General features: G+C 45.0%; 1 long non-coding RNA gene across 1 annotated transcript; it reads left to right on the top strand.

Moving 5' to 3' along the window:
• The first annotated feature begins 5214 nt into the window (after positions 1-5214).
• Positions 5215-13149, top strand: LOC135314571 (uncharacterized). Its single transcript, XR_010374085.1, has 3 exons — positions 5215-5341; positions 12145-12269; positions 12423-13149. It is a non-coding gene; the product is annotated as an uncharacterized LOC135314571 (long non-coding RNA).
• Positions 13150-17514: the final 4365 nt, after the last annotated feature.

Here is a 17514-nt window from a genome sequence, read left to right on the forward strand (position 1 = left end):
GACATGGGGAGGAAGGTTGGGCAGTGAGGAGCAGAGGATGGGAGCAGTGCAGGGCTTTGCTGCCTGCCTCACACCCCACGCTCCTGCAGTCCCAGCCAGGACCTGGCTCTGCAGGTGCCCCAGGAAGGCAGCATGTGTTAAGGATGGGGAGATGTGCAGAACTGAGTTATTTAAGGGTTTTTAGTTCCCTTTTAGCAGGTTGAAATAGCAGAGCATGACCAAAATATGTGCAAGTGCAGCTCCTTTGTCCCTCTAGTTAAAACAAAGCAAGTGCTGGTGCTGTGGATGTTACACAGGTGGGGAGAGGTGGAGGTCAGGGACTGGAAGGTGTCCTGTGCTGTACCTGGTGGTGGGTCGTAGCTGGAGAGAGGCGAACAGAGTCACCTGTGGTATTACGTAGGTTGTGCAAGTGTAGAACATTGATGGTGTGTTTTACTGGACTATGTATGTTTAAGAGGCCGAAGGGATTAGTGCATTTAGTTGCTGTAAACCTGTATAGCTACAAACAGCAAAGGTTGCAACAGCACCTATGTACTCATCATCCACACAAAATTCTTTGTTATTAACAGCATATATCCATTGCACAGCCTGGTTTATCTGCAGTAAATAAATTGCATTATGGCATATGGCTTGGTCATAATCCACTGCCGATCCAGTGACTCTAGAGACTGGATTTAAACATTACCTCAGCTGCTACATTATGACCTGATCTATTCCACTGCCAGACCTGAAGTCACATTTCTGCTAGTGAGAAAATCACTACTATGCTCGCTGGATGAACTGTCCTGGGGTTGCAGTGTGTGGCAGCACACACCAGCGTCAGGCTGCTTAGGTGAGAGGCAACGAATTGTAAGAGTTGTCTCTGCAGCGATTCCTGGTATCCCACATTCAAAGAGTCTGGTGCCAAGAACATGGGTCAAGATTAGGAAACATAATACTAATTAGCAGATACCTGCAAAAGATCTCTAGCCCGTTTGGCTCCTCACAGGCTGAACGCCTGGCTGGCTGCAGGTAAATTCAGAGAAGTGCCCACAGCAGCAGTGAACCAGGCTGGTCTGCCCAGGAGCTACTCATCTAACTCAGTGTTGTGCCAAAAGGTAGCCAAGTGCAATGAAGTATTTTCTAAATGACTCTTATTTGTATTCAGGAGTCAAGACTTTCTGGGAAAATTTCCCAAATTAAATGGAAAACTAATTCCTTTAAGCCACCTAAGCATGACTGACATGACAAATGGTGAGGTGGCTACCTGGAGCCATCACTGCCTGTCCTCTCTGCTCAGTGTGCTCAGCTCAGCAGCTCATCTTTGTAAAATGACTGGGGTTATTGTGTGCCTCTAAAACCTCTGCCTGAGCCACGGACCAGAGACTCTCAGCTGGCTGGAACTAGCATAATTTTATCAAAACCAGTCAAGAGATAGCAGGGTGCATCAGCTGTGAGTCTGGGCCACTGTGTTCCGTTGAGTTTTTCTGTGGCTTTTTTTATTGCATTACACAGGTTTTCACGTCGGGACTCCAATGCCTCTCCCTCGTGGTTTTGGATCTAACAGCATGCATTGCTGCAGAGAACGCAGTATCAATGCGAGCACTCTGCACCATACTCTAACACAGAATCAATATGATTTTCGTTACATTACTGTCAGCCTGGCTTCTGTAAAGATGATAAATCTGCTGATTGAGACATTGTATGTCTCCAGTGTAGGAGGCAGTTAAAACTATTATCCCAATTTAAGGGAGGGGAACAGAGCCCTAGAAATAACTAAGATTTTCAAGAAAGCATGTCTCCTACAATTGGGGCTAGCTCAGATGTTCTCTGGGCATTGAGTTAATGTAACCAGGCTTTCAGAATATCATCCTGAACCTCCCAGATGTGAATTTTTCTGGTGGAACTGGGGGGAATTACACAGGTCTGTCCTTTCCACCAGCATTACTCTGTCCCTATTAGCACTGACACTGCATTTCATCTGTAGGACATCTGGATGTCAGGTGGCCTGCTGAAAGCCAGAGGGGGACTTCAAGTGTATTTTGGGATATGTAGTGTGACCAAGAGCCTGGTTTACACATTCCCAGGGTAAACAGTCACTGCATGCGCACACTGAACAGTACAGCACCACAAGGCTACTGTATCTTGCTATTACAGTCTCAAAGTCTATGTGCTAGACAGCAGATTGGCAGTTTGTGCTCACATTTCCATCTCAGGCACGTGTGGCTAACTGCACACATGCTTCAGAAGTGTGCATCCCGATTCCCTCTGGGATTTCCTGGTACGAAATACAGCAGCTCCTACCTCTCATTTCACATCTCATGATGCTACGAAGCACCACAGCTCTGCAGCTTCCCATTTGGGTGAGGGCGGTCCTGCCTCTGCCATTGCTTCTGCTGGGGAGCAGCACTTGAAGATAGTCGGTGTGGTAGCCAGTACTAGCTTATATATCCCTGCAGCCTGTTTTCCACTGCAGCGTCCTCTCCAGGCACATGGTGATAGCAGTAGTCATCATCAGTGAGCTAACGAAACGTTGACCCCAACAACACCCCAAGCAGATTCCAGGGACCACTTCCCAGGCACTGAGTCCATCCCATGTGATGGAGCATCTTTGCTCTCTGAGGGTTTTTTCAACACCTCAGTATTATTAAAATGTTGTTTTTAAAGTCAATTTCTTTTTTTGTTCATTTTAGTTTATAGAGTGTTGCTGAAGACCTTCGCCCAGGCTAAAATGAGGGTCTGTTCCAGGTTTGCAGTCATATCAACAGTAGGTTTGTGATTTATTTCTAGGGTGCCTGCATAATTACTCATATCCCACACACACCTCCCATTCACACTGAGTTTCCCTGTAGCTGAGTCTTCTCAGAGATGAGAAGGAGGACTGATTTGTTCACTAAATCCCATGAAAATGAATGAGCTTCTAAAATGAATCCAGCCTCTGTAAAGACAGTGTGTCCCAAAAGCTGTCAGACCTTACTGTAAAACTATATGGCTCAGCTCTCTTAAACTGAACATTTCTGCCAAGTTTTGCCAACAGCATCATGTTGATGTTCCTTTTTTCCACTATTTCTGTTCTGGTCAAGGTGTTGATGGATTTGTTTTGCCATCATAGCTTCTCTCATCTGTACCAGCATGTTGCCTACACAAGGCAGGGTTCGGCCAGCGGTGCAGAGCTTACAGCCCCAAAAGATGCTCAAATATTTGGATATCTGGATCCAACTTGTGCTGATACTGGGAAATGTTTGGAGCGGTGGTTATGTTTCAAAATTATGAAGAGCCGCCTTTGGTACAAAGTTTAAGTTAAGTATCTGCCACACAATGATGGGATGGGCTTTGTCAACCTAAAACCAGGTTTGGATGTATTTGCGGGATTACATTTTTGCACCAGCTGCATGAATCTGGGCATATCTGTACATTAAAGAGCAGCGATGCACAGCAGCACTTGTCAGGGTACCTGAAGGAGATGTGAGGGATCATTTGGCAGCCCATTAGAGCAGCCAGGTGGTCACCAGCCCCATTCATATGAGATAGCCCAGCATGGGGTTGGAAGCTGACTCTGGCAAGAGGATGGTGCCAGCTGCTGACCTGGGTGCCAGCCAGCGGCCAGCCCGCGTGCAGAGCAGCTCGGGGCAGCCTTTGAACTCTGTCTGAAGCGAGCCGTGCATTGGCCCCCAACGTAAATGAGAGCAGCCTGGAGACTGTTTTAAATTACAAGACTGCTTTAGCCCCAGAGGCAGGCACACATCTGGTCAGGCTCCCATCGGGGAAGTGGTGCTAGAGGTATTACTTTGGCTCTGTCTCACAGTTGGACTTCCCTTTACTGGGGTGATCTTCTTGTGGCTGCTTATACCAGGGTTGGGCTATCAGAGCCAGGAAGTAATTTCCATCTTTGCTTTTCCAGAAATATTAATCCTGATGTAAAGTGTTGTCAGCCTCTGTGACTGACCTGTTGCCTGCGATCAGTCCACTGACCAACCTGCCCTAGGTAGGATCACTCTTCTCTCCCCATCACCCCATCACCAGCAGCTCTCTTCCAGTTTCCTTGACAAGGACCTACCCCAACACTGGCTCCTTTTCTGACCAGGGTGTGGATCAGAACCAGCAAAAATGCATTCAGCTGAGCTCCAGGTACAAGCTGAGTTCAGACACCCTCTGCTGATGTTGTCCAGCCCTAGTGCTGGGCTGCTCTTAGCAAAGAGGCTCAAAGTTGGTGGAGGTCATCCAGGGTAACGTCCCTGTTAGCAAGGGAGGGTGTAAGGTATGAACTGTGGAGACTTAAATATTTGGGATCTGGATGCAAAAGCCCCTACTGATGAAGTCCTGCCAATCTGACAGCCAGGCTCACCTCCCACAACAGCCCCTTGTCCCAGATGGTCTAGAGATGCTGCTCTAAAAGCCTCCTGTCCCCCCAAAAAAGGGCATTTCCAAGAAAAGGAAGAGTGTTCAGTTTTTACCTTCTCAGCTTCATCAAGTGGGAAATTGTTCCACACAAAGGCTGAGCCACTGCCCACTGGGTTCCACTCTCTGTGGTGGATTTTGGAAGACAGGAGATATTAATTATAACAACAAAACTTTTATAGATATGCTTCAGTATTTGCAAGATTACTTTTAAAATATTGTACGAAGGAAGCATTTCTAGAGACAACATGTACTAAATGGACAATAATAATGATGAAGTAGTAGCACTGACAGAAGATACTGAAAAATTCAGAGTTTTGGGGAGAATTTCTAAAAAATCAGGTTTTCTAGATGAAAGCCTACCTTTATTCTGCCACTCTGCTGGGTGCTTGGTAGGTGTTGGAAGTTAGGAATAGATGCTTCCATTCTTCTCCAAAACACGACATGTTTTGGTAGTAGAACATCATCTCCCAATTCTCTTCATCATCTCCTGGTTCGTTTGTTTGGTTGTTGGTTTTTTTTTTTTCTAGAATTAAGGCTTTTAGATGAAAAAGAAACATTTTGAGGAATTCAGACAACTATCACAAATTATTAAAAAATTGATTACGGAATATATCCATAACCCTTACTGCAGACGTCTATGTGAGATAAACATCAGCTGTATGTTGCACTTATATTGTGTATGGGACCAGGCAGTAAAGCACATGGCCCCATTGGATACCCTCAGTGGTAGAGGGCTGTGTTGAGTTGTCTGGCCATGCTTGTTTTGTTCTGGTCACCTTTCTTGTGTGATCTTATCGATCTCTTCCATTTATTTGATGGCGTCTTTAGGACTGAATGTAGCTCCCAAGAAATCTAGTACAGTTCAGCTGACCTCAGCAGACCTGCCCAAGAGAGCAGAATTCGGCTGTTTGTATCTGCTGTGTGATGCTCTGGAATCCCCCAGATGAAAGGTGCTATGGAGGTATGGAAAATTTTTATTTCTTTTTAAGTGCTGAGGGTGCATGGGAGGGGGAGGAGGTCTGTGCATGGCTATGTCAGCCTGGGGAGTACAAAGTGGGTTCCCATATGGTCAGTTTTTAGGATTTCTCATGTTTCAAATCTGCATAAATGGCCCACTCAAGGAGGCCCAACTATTAAAAACAGCTGACAACGAAAAAGGGGGAGGTGAACGCCAAGCAAGCAGCAAGTAAACTATGTAACTGAGCTGACAGATGGCAAATTAATGTTGTCAAATAGAAAGAAGTACATAAAGCTAAGGAGCACTATGACCAGATTGCTTTCTTGCACATGAAGTCTTTAATCATATGGATATCCTTGCTATTTTTACTCTAATGAGATTGGGAAAGAAAAATAAGACTGAGGCATCAAATTAAAGATGAATTTGCTTTGAATCCACAAGAAATTGAAGCCTGTGCAAAACCAAGGAGAATTATTTGCCAGGCAAAATTAGTGTCACAGATGAACTTGTTTGTGCTTCTGAATTTTGACACGTTTATTTTATTGGTAATATTGCTTTAGCGAAAGAGCATAATAACCAGCGTAGGTAAGCATTTGGAGGAAGTCAAGTGAAAACTGATGTTCATGGAGCTTTTTGCCCTTAGGCAAAGGCCAAAAATCCCAACCCACCAAAACCATTCCATCTACTTGTGGGTAAAAGGGGAAAAAAAAAGAAACATTCTGTTGTAAGATACAACTTGATGAAATGCCAGTAGGCCAAGTACACTAACATAACTATTTGCCTATCATGAGTTTTATACTGAGAATATGACTTTGCTTTGTTCCATGTATTTCTTTAATGGGAAGCATGAGGGTGTCATTTAATCAAGAGGTTAACGTGGGCTCTGACAGCTATTAAGGTATTCACACCTCTGATTAAAGGGAGAATCGGCCTGTATCTGAGCAAGCAGCTCAGTAAACAAATACATCAATCATGGGAAAATATCCCCCAGTATGTGTGTGGCCAGAGAAAGCCAACAAAAGTGGTTAAAAGGAAACAATTTTCCACAGTCCTTGGAGGTAAATAATATAAAATAATCCAAGATTAAGTTTAATCAAGGCTTATCAGACCTTTCTAGGACTATGAGCATTGTGGTTAATATTTAACATATTACATTTGCTGTAAGCTTTCTCTGATGCCATTTCATTGATACTACAAGCCCATTTTAGTTGGAAGTGGCACATGTGACAACTATGTCTGGAGGCCAGATTTGTAGCTGATACAACCCAGAATAGCCGCAGCAAGCTCTGATATTATGTGGACTAGATCCTCTGCTAATAAAAAATGGGTTTGCTCAATGGAGCCAATGGAGCAATCCAAGTTACACCTAAGAGCCCGGCCCAGATATTGTGCTGTTGCTGCATAATGGCCAGATCCGAGTCCCTAAATCAGTCTATTGACGTAAGCTAGAAGCTGCTTCAAGCTCCTTGTAAGGACAGTAGTTCTTCTACTGGAAGGGGAAAGTAGTGCCTGCTACATGTAAAGAAGCAGTACCCTTCTCTTCTTGCCAGTATCCAACAAGGAACAGCCTCTCAGGGGTCAGGCCTGGATGAGAGAGGGGCTTTTCAGCTCAAGAGTACAGAACATGAAATGATCATTGGTGGCCAAGGCTGTTTACTACAGCTCAAGTAGTCTGCTGTTCCCCAACCAGTGCGGCCTGTGGTTTTACAAAATGGATTTACTTTACCAGAGTGTAAAGACACCTCATTGCTGCAAATGCCATTCCCATCACTATATTTTTTCTAAATCTTTTGGGAAATGGAGGGTCTGTTATTTCAGGCTGTCCTGTAGTAGGCAGGTTGTCCTTTCATGAAACCAATGCCAGGTAAATACAGAAGTATGAGAAGAAAATGGTGTTCAACCTCTGTGTTTTCAAACTGACCCAGCTGAAAGTGGTCACCAGCTTAAGCAGGTGGTGGCATTCAAAGCCAGTGGGTGACTCCAGAAACAGCAGTTCAACTGTAGGCGTGAGGTGCTGTAAACGAGACACCTGGCAAGAGGAGGATACACAGTGATGGTGAGAAGAGAAGCTTGTTGCTGAGCACCAACACCAGTGTTAGCAGCTTTGCACACTTCGTTAAGTACATGTCGAAGATTTTTTTTTCTAAAGGGAACAATTTACCGAACTTTCAAATAGTAAGAAATATTTTTTGCAGCACATAGCCAGCAGCAGCAACAAGTCACAAAGCCAACCTTAACCTATAAGTCCCTTTGAACAGTATATTTTAGCAAAAACATTAAAAAATTGGAGGCTGATGTGGGAGGATCTGGTAAACCATCCTAACCCCATCACTACAATCAATACTAACTCTGGGAGAAGGTTGCTTTACTTCACTTTTGCACCAGTGATGTATGAGATCTCAACCAATAGCATTGTGATGTCAAAAGCTTTTCGTAAATCAGTTCCTTCAAGAATGGTATGTTAAGATGACACCATTCAGGATTAACAGATGTATAGAGTCCAGTAAGCCATGCTAATGGGCTAAATGCTAAAATCTCAATCTGACCCTAACAAGGGTCATTTTAGCGGCCTGTGACCACTGGGACTTCTTAGGAACGTGGCTTCATTTTCCCCAAAATGTTAAACTACATGTGTACTTCTTAAAGAGAATATTTTAATATGAGAAATCCCAGGGTTGGGCATGCTTTTCAGAACTGCTGCTATATATTATAACATTTACTTCAGTATAATGCGGCAGATCTTTTTTCTTAGTGTCTCAGCATTTAACTGAAGCTCAACAGAGTTTCACAGGCAGAGGGTTTTTGTTTCCCATTTCAGAAAGAAATCCAGTTTGGAGCTAAGTGGGAACTCAGCACATGCCATTTTAACACTGTCAAAATAAATGCTCTTATGTACTGAGATGACATTTACATGATATATTTTATAATCTTTAAAATCTAAACACACCATCCTGAAAAAAAAAGAAGTAAAGTTCACTGAAATACCAAATATCTGATCTTAATTTTGATGAGAAAGTTGGAGAAAATATTCTGGGGAAGGGACACAGTTTGACGCATCATTGTCTGCTTTGGTAATTCTTTGCTTGACTGAAAAATGGGTTATTCACAGAGCTCCCCTTTTTAACTAGCTGAGAGAATATCTGTTGACTGTTTTTCAGACCTAGCTTCATGGCTTTATGTTTAAATGCTGTTTCTCAGTTTTTCATCCAGGCCATCATATTTTCCAGGTCCCTTTGAATTCAGACACATCTGGACTTAGGCAAGCCTCCTTCATTTATTTTCATTCTGGACTTGGTGAGCCATGCCAGGGTTTTTGTGAGAGTGTGCATGATTTGCAGGCTCCGAATCTGAGTGCCGAAAGTCCTCAGCATTCCCCCAAGGCTTGTGACTCCCCACAGCACTTGGGGATTGACTCCTGATCCTGTGTCACTGGGTTTCCACAGAAAAATCCTACCCTCAGCCTGCAAGCAGAGGCAGGCATGCTGAGGGAGAGGAGGACAGAACTGAGAGCCAGAGCCCCAGGTCAGGCAAGCTCTCTCATTAGGTGCAAAGTTAATGCAAGTGCTTCATTTTAAGCATGTCCCAGTGCAGCTATCTCAATTTAAGCGTGTGCTTAAGTACTTTTGTGAATCAAGGCTTTAGGCTTCTCAGGACAGGACTGGTCTCCTTGCAGCGCAGGGGTCTAGCACAGCGGGAAATTGGTTTTTGTTCAGGCTTCAAAGGTTGACCATGATCCAGGTAGCAATAAGCAATTTGCAGAAAAATCAGCGTAGTCTGTTAGCTGTTCCCAAGGTGCACCCATTTGTAAGTACAAAGGGCTGTAGGTAATCCTGTTTATCCCAAATGATGAGGCCTTGAGATGGGCTCGGGTGGAGGTGGCAGCCATCCTTGCTTGCACTTGACCCTGTTATGGGATGGACCTATGCCCACCTGGCAGAGTGACTTCCACCTCCCTGGTAGTCCATGGCTTTGAGCTCAGCTCTTCAGAGCTGTGCGTATAAAAACAACAGCTAATAAATAAAGTGTTTGCTATTTCTTTGGCAAAAGGAAGAAAAGCTACAAAGAGAACACCTACAATAGATTTTTTCATTTTTTAACGTGGTTGGATGGGAACTGAAGGTCTGTCACAAAGACGCTTCTTTGGCTTGCATTTGACACTAAATTTCAGTCGGTCCAATGGAATTTTAATGCTATGGCCAAATATAACATCAAATAATGAAAAACTTCAATGGTAAACATTAACACAAACAGGCATCGAGTATATTAAACATCTTTCAGAATGCAACAGGCCAAATCTGCAAATTGGGAACAGGTCCCTGAGCTGGCACACTATAAAAGCAGGCTTCAGTTTGCCATCTCCAGGACCTGTCGATGGAATACAGTGTATATCTGAGTTTGACTCCATTACGTGTTTAGATTAAACTCTGTGTAGCATTGATTCAGCTATTTATTTTGGCTACAGGGAGCCAGTGTTCAAACATGGATGCCTAAATGGGATGTCCATAGCCCAAATCTGCACTAAGGGGACTAAGTGCTTATTTTGTGAGTCTGGCTACTGAGGCCAGCAGCTGAGCCCAAGCCTTGCAAAGCCAATGTTGAAAACAGGGCCAGATTTTTCAAAACTTGGGGCCAGCAGTGTGTGCTTGGGGTTTTTAAAAAATGCAGAATCCCCTGCAGCTCCCACAGGGTGCAGGTGTGAGGGCTGGCAGCTGGACCACGAGCAGTGAGTCCCCTCTAGGGTCACAGCATGTTTCCTGCCCAAGGACAGGCTCAGCCCTCAGCGGCTGCCCCTGCAAGGGGTCCTGCCTGTTCCAGCTGCCCTTATCTGATGTAGTCACCCTCGACATATAGACTAGAGACCAGCCAGATCATCACCTTGTTTAAAAATTGCCACACCAAAATAAACTCAAAAACTACCACATCTCAAGTTCTGTCCAGCTGAGATGGATTAATTTGTTTCTCTTTGACTGCCTAGGCTTTAAATGATTGCTACCATGCATTAAGGTTGTAGTGGTTAATGGCTAAAAAGCATCAGATGGGGGTCAGCTGTCCTGTTTTGGGGGACACTGGAGTTTTGATGACTGGGAGTCCAATGTTGGAGAAACGCACTGGATTGAGGAGTGGTGCTTCTGCTTTACCCCATAAGTAACCAATAAATAATATAATGAATATGCCCCATGAATAAGTCTCTGCCACTGAAATAATTTCTTAGCTACAGAACCAATTCATGCATGAACCCCCCCATAGCATGCAAAGGCACAAACATGTCGTCTGAGCATTGTATCCTTCTATAGGCAACTGGGCTATATCCCAAATGCCAGCTTCCAGCGGGGTTGTTTTCCCCACTTTGATTTATAATTACTGATCACATGGGAGGATGGAGAGGAAAGACCCGAGGTTTTTTTGTTCCTCATTTAATAATTTAATTTGTATTCCGATCTTCAAATCCCAATAGCATCATGTGAAGTAGAGAAACTCGGCGGGGGAGGGGGGAGGAGGGATAGAGGAGGGAGCCAGGGCTTTCTATTTCCATATGGTGAGCCTCTCCTCCTCGCGATCACAGCTTGTCATCTGTCTTCTTTTAAACTTCAGATCCCCTGTAAAAATCTTCCCAGCAAAGAATGGGCCATAAATGTGACACAAAGACAGTCCAAGTGAAGAGATTACCATGGGTTAATCATGGAGCATGATTTCATTAGAGGATTGCTTTACAAGTGGGCAAGAGCGCAAGAATAACCCGAGCCACAGGAGCCGTGTATTTCTGGAGCAGGGCACAGTGGCAGCAGTGTTATTCATATTCTGGGGAGATAAGCCTGTATATTCCCCTTCATTTATTTGGCAAACAAAATGATATGTGCCTTTCTCATAGCCTGAATTACGGCCAGATTAAACGGTCAGATTAAATGGCCATCTTGATTTACCTGGTTCTAAAATGGATAATCACCCTGGCAAGGTGGACCTACCAGCCCTGCTGCATCACCCTGCCAGGGTTCTCTCAGTGTTAATATCCCACCAGCAGAAGGAAGGAAATTGTTCTAGTTTAGAGACTTTCTGTAAAGTAACAATATTGTCATCAACCATGGGAGAACAGAATAACACATTGCACCTGGTTTTTCTGTGACCTGAATGCTGCTTACGTGCAACGCTTCTGAGCATCTCTCTTTATCGAGTTACTTCATGTGAACTGTACTTAAAAAACCAAACTTAATAGTTTATAATCTAATTCAGTGTAATGCAACCATCTCTGCAGTTGATTTTCATGCATGCCCCACGCTGCGGGTGTGGGGGGGGGAGTGGGAGGGGACAGCGTTCGCTACAGCTTGTTTGTCGTGAAAACTCTGGACATCATGAATACAGAACGATTTCTGCAGAAAGGCCTCGTTTTCCTCCTGTGGCTAAGAAGGGCCTGCTCTTGCAGAAATGGCTTGCATTGATGGTGGGACAGTAGTGCCAAGGGCCAGGTCCAGTAGAGGGAGGGGAGTTGGGGAGTGGTGAGGGGGTGCACAGCCAGAGACTCTCCCCAGGGGCAAGCAAGGCTGCCACAGACCTTAGCAGCCATGCCACCAACACTGCCTGGGCATCTCGTGCATGGGGATGGTCTGCCCAATTCCATTTCTGTAAGGAGGTAGATAAGTTAGTTGAAATGCATATGGGAACTCCTGGCTTGGGTCAAGGTGTATTTCTGATTTCAGCTACACGATTAACTGCTGGAGGTCCCTGTGTACTGGCACAGCCGAAACATGACTTTGTGCCTCACAGAAGACTCCAGACTAGAGCCGTCACTTCTCTCCCTCCTTGTCCCATAGATGTGTTGCAGAGAAGATCCAGAAGACAAAAGCAAAGGGTGCAGCAGAGTACTGCTGTGGTGCAGGCACAGCACCCAGCTCGCAGCTTGGCAAGGACTCAGCTGGAGGTGGCTCAGTCCATCCAGGTAAGGTGTTGTGGATACAAAAGCTCCTTTTGGGAGCTACAGCCGTGCAGACCTCCACCTACCACTGCTTTTGCCCTCCCAGCCCTTCCCAGGACTGTACAGCCCCTTGCGTTTAGCAGGTGCCTCTTTTTCCTTCTCTTCCCATCTGCACAGGCTCAGATGAAGATGTCAGGCCATCCCCCTGCAGTACCTGCTGTAGGCAAACCCAGGCCTTTGCCCTCTTAGAAACTACACTGGACCTACAGAAACTATTGCAGGTAACAAAGTGACCGGCTGGACCAGACCCAGTGGGCCGCAGTGGCTTGGTCTGTGCCAGGGTTTCCCGATGTTACTGCTCTGTTCCGATGAAACATAATACAGAAAGATACAGGCAAAGCATTATGCTCACAGCCTTTGCCAACAAGTTATGTTTTAATGTAATTTAACTGTAATCTCAGAGTGTTTTTGTTAGCTATAATTAGTAAAATATGTCTGTTTTCTGTGTTCCTTGAAGACGTCTGAACTCCTGCCAGTTCCCTATAGTTTTCCTGACATGCAGTGTAACAAGCAGACCACCAAAATGTATTTACCAATAACTGTTTATTTACATTCCATGAAATCTAATAACATTTGCTGCCTTCCTTCGGGATAAACGCTGGCCAAAGTGTAAAGCATAAAAAAATAAACACTGCCTTAATTTCTAACCCAGTCCACAGAATATTTTATTTTTGCTCAATTTGCCTTGCCTGTTAGCATTTTGGCGTTCTGCTGCTTGGAAGTTGAAAAAAAAAAAAAGTTGAAAAAGTTCTGTAATGTATCTTCCTGTTCAGTCCAAAACCTTGCAGGGATTTCCTGGACATTATTTCTAAAGTCTGCAGGAGGCTGGTATTTCATTTCTTTGTTTTCAGCTCTCACAAGCATTTGAAACCATATTGCAGAGAAAATGTCCAGGGCACTAAACAGCAACAGTGGTTAGTGTTGCAGCAGTGCCTGTGTAAAGCACTTCTCATTCTCCCAGAGTCATTGGCTTTGCTGGTGTAAAAATAATCAGAATTAGGTCTGTATCTTGTTACTAACCAAATCTGCTCTTGTTCAGGAAAGTGTAACCTAGGGCAGAATTGTCATCTCAAATCTTAAACAGGTTCCTCTCCTCCTGTATCTGGTTTTGTTTATATGAGTACATGCTTTCTCAAAGCCCAGAAAATTCAGATGGTGCAGGGAGGAGAGGTCACATACAACAGCTGTGGGCGGTATCCGCAGCTGGCAAAATCTGATGCAACCCCATTAATGCCAGTGATACATGGTCCTAGCCCAGCTGAGGAGGTAGGCTGGTGTTTCTGCCTGGTTCTGTAAGGCCGATGGGCTCACCCAGGAGAGCGCTAGCAACTGCTTGTCTCTGAGAACATTGTAGGAGCCAGATGCACACAGAGTAGCTGGATGGACTGTGACGGGCTGCATATGCATAGTGGGTACCAGACTTTCATTATTTCACTGGTATGATGTGCTAAAATCCAGGCAGAGCTGGGTAGAGCAATACACTTGCTAAATTGAGCAGCAAGATGGGTTTTAGAGGGAACCAGTGTTCACAAGTTGCCTGCACTGATCTGAGCGACACACAGCAAGCGGAGAAGCTGAATGCCACCATGTGCCCTCCTAGTGTAAGGAAAGCCAGCAGAGCCCAGGCGGCTGCAGGTGCAGGGTGCCTGAAGACCTCATAAATTTGGCTACTGTTGCTGCTCCTCAGCTGCTGTGCCAGTACCCGGTGTCCGCTATTGCTGACCTACAGCCTCTCTCCTGCTTCGAGCTGTGCTTCGTGCGTGGAGCTGGCACAGTGCTGCCGCGCCACTCTGCAGCCAGTGCTGGGCTTCGCTGCTGCCTGAAGGACCCTCCTTTGCAAATTCACCCAGCCCAGCCATCTCTCCCTGGCATTGGATCTGGGGTGCCTATCACACCATCTAGAGAATGTGTGTTCACTAGGTCTGAGAAATCTCGGTCCTGATTTGGAGAGGCAGCGCTGTGCTGCCTTTCTTGGTAGGTAGGTCTTGATGGGGCTGATAGTCCTGTTTCCTGAGGTACCAGGTCACTGCTGTCTCTTTGGAGGAACCAGCTCCTAGAAGAGCCCCAGACCACAAGTGAGACCATGGTACTGCTGCAGCTTTGGAAGAAGTAATTTTTAAAGCTGTTCCCTGCAAAGCAATCTCCACCTTTCTTTACTTCTGAAGTAACTGGTATTTTGTTAAGGCAGAGGCCGTCTGCGCTTCTCTAGATGCTTTCAGTTAAGGAGCTCCGTACACTGAACGCTAATGAATTAAGCCTCAGATTAACAGAGTTGTCTGGGAAATGCTGAGCAGCCCCATTCTGTGACAGAGATCATAGGAGACCTTCTCAGCTACATGTTTCCAAACTGCCTTGGGCTCTCTTGTCCCTGTACTCACTTAAATTGAGGGTAAATCATTCCCTGCCTTCAAATGAGAGCAAAATTTCAAAGATTTTGGAGGGCTTCCTTGAAAAATTTCAGGCTCAAAGGTAATAAAAGTGAAATTCAAAATCCAGTCCAAGCAAAACCAGACGCTGGTTCGGGATGAGGAGCCTGCCCTGTTAGATTCTCCCTCTGAACACAGCAGTGGTGGCACGGTGCTTTTTTTTCGCCTGACAAATTGCCCATCTACCCAGGCTTCTGGCAGAGCTCAAGTATAGATCCTTTGGGATAATTAAGAAAAAAAGCCCTGAAAATTACAGGTTACCCATTTTTGGCTTTGATTGCATTTCTGGGTTCCTGTCATTTTCTACGTTCAATTTTCCTTGTGTGTAAGGCTTGCATTGTAACTGGTTAGCTGGTTGTAGAGTGGAGGAAGGAGAGGGGTTCAAAATGCATTAAAAAAACTAAGAGAAGACTCCTCTCCAGCTGACTGCACTTGACAGGCAACGCATGCTGCAGCATTCCTTCATTGTTCCGGTAGGATGCTCAGTAAATTGAGCTGTAAATAACTCTGTAAACTGTTTACTGCTAAAATCATGTTTCCAAAAGCAGAGCGCTTTCAAAAGGAAGCGTATGAAGACATGGCACAGTGTGATGGGGATGGAGGTGAGGTTAGTCAAGATGTGGGCACGCACGTACGGCTGGTCGTGCCCTTCCAGCGCCTTGCCATTGGGCCCAGTGCTAAGTCAGCGGCTGCTTTCAGTTACGATTTAGCGGGTGGTTTCGTGCTCTGCTAAACCGCATCCCAACATGTTGAGCTCAGCCAGTCGCGGAGCTGCCATGTGACCCAGCCACTGCCCAACCAGCAGGGCTGGTTTTGAATGTTAAACGCTGGTATAAACCAGCTGGGACAAGTTAGAGGCCAAGAATGTTTTCCAGAGGTAATTATAAATACTGGGAAGCGAGGAAAACAGAAGAATAGAAAACCGGGATGTGCTGACAGAGAAGTGCTTTCACCCTGTGTTTACAAAAAAGCCGTCCTGCAGCAGCTGCTGGGTTTAGTGAAGACATGGCTTTGGAGTAGGAGAGGAAATTACCTTAGGACTTTTGGAACACATGAAAATATTTTGGAGACAAAGGCTGAAAATAGCAAACAAAACCAGCAGTAACAAAATCCCTCTGTAGAAGGGATATTTCCTTCATCGTGAGGGATGGATTCACATGGATGTGACTGAGCACAGTCCCCAAGCCGCTCATCATCAGATGCTTTATTGCAAATTGTGGTTCTGTGGTTCTTTCTCATTTAGGCTGGACATTTCTGCATTTACTATCTGGAAGAGCAACAGATACCCGATGTTACAGTCTGGGCCCATTGACAGTGGTGGGAGATTTGCCATAAATTTCAGCCGACCCGAGCTTGTGCCCCTGGTGCAGCTTTGCTGATTTCAGCAGCACCATGGGACTGTCAAGCATGGCAAGAAGTCAGATCCAGTGTGAGGGTTTGTTCTTTGATTTGGGGGGTTTTGCTGAAGAAGCAGTGCACTCTTGCTGTGAGGTACCTGCTAGCTTGGGATGTTGCCGCTCAGCTTTCTGCTAGGCATTTTTATGTAAATATTGTCTATATTTTAAGGCATTTCCAGAGTATAGAAGTATTTCAGTGCATAGAAACAATTTAAGAAGATCAGCTCTTACACCATTAGCTGAAACTGCAACACGCAAAAATTATAAATAAAGTAGCCCAAGAACATTGGGTTGTTTTAATTTATTGGGACTCATTAAAGTAGACTGGACTCCTTTTTTCACTTGAAATTAGGATTCTCTGTGGAGGTGCACGGGGAGTGCAGAACTGGATGGGCTTGAAAGGTCGCCCAACTGAGAGTCCCGCTGCCCCCAGCTGAGTGTCAGCTAAATCCCTTCGTAAAATGCTCAGCAGAGGAGGTGGAAAAAGTAGGTCAGGCTCTGCTCACAAATGCACCTCTTACATGTCGCCAATTCTAATGAAATTAGGGAATGAATCAATATTAAAACCTGGGCAAAGGAGATCAAAACTTGGTTGAACTCTCATAGGGAGAGTGAGTCCAGCTGTAACTACTGACTAGTTTATGTCTAAAAAAGCTGTAGAAATAAAGTAAAATAGACCTGGGTGTTCTCAGAGGGAAAAAACAACAAAAGCAACGGGGAAAACAACAACGACCTTCATGCAGCATTTGGTGCAGACATGGCCCTGGTGTCTCTCCTTGTCTGTACCCCCACTCCCTACCCCTTGGTCCCTCTTTCCAACACTCCAGCAATTTTTTGGTGATTTATTTCACAATCAAAAGCTGCTTTGCAAGAAAAAATAAAACAACAACCCAAAAAGCTGTCTGACTCATCCAAGCAGGACCCAGTCTAGTTTGGATGCAAACAGTGGGAAAACAGTGCAGGGTTAGGGAACAGCTGCTGGAGGAGCATTTCTGGGATGTCATCTCAGCCCTGACCAAAGTAACATCTTTTTTTCTTTTTTTTTTTTTTTTTTTTTTAAAGTACCCCGACAATTAGTGGTAAAAAGGTCACTAGTAAAAATGAGTTCTGTGGTTTTGCAACTTTGCATTAAAAAAACCACCATGCTTCTGGCACTGCATCCCCCAGTTGGCAGCCTTTCTGCAGACCGAATTGAATAAGCATGCAGGCTGAAAAGCCCGTTCAGATCGGTCCCTCTAGGTCAGGCATTCATTACGTTAGGAGGGTGTCTGGGACTTTGTGTTGCACCTGCCTGCAGTACATCTGGCTGGAGAATTGAAAAAAAAGCAGGGATTTAATGTTCCCTAAGTCCCAGCTTCTCATCCTCCGTGAGCCCTGGAATATATC

The sequence above is a fragment of the Phalacrocorax carbo genome, chromosome 8 (assembly GCF_963921805.1).
Source record: "Phalacrocorax carbo chromosome 8, bPhaCar2.1, whole genome shotgun sequence".
NCBI classification, from domain to species: Eukaryota; Metazoa; Chordata; class Aves; order Suliformes; family Phalacrocoracidae; genus Phalacrocorax; species Phalacrocorax carbo.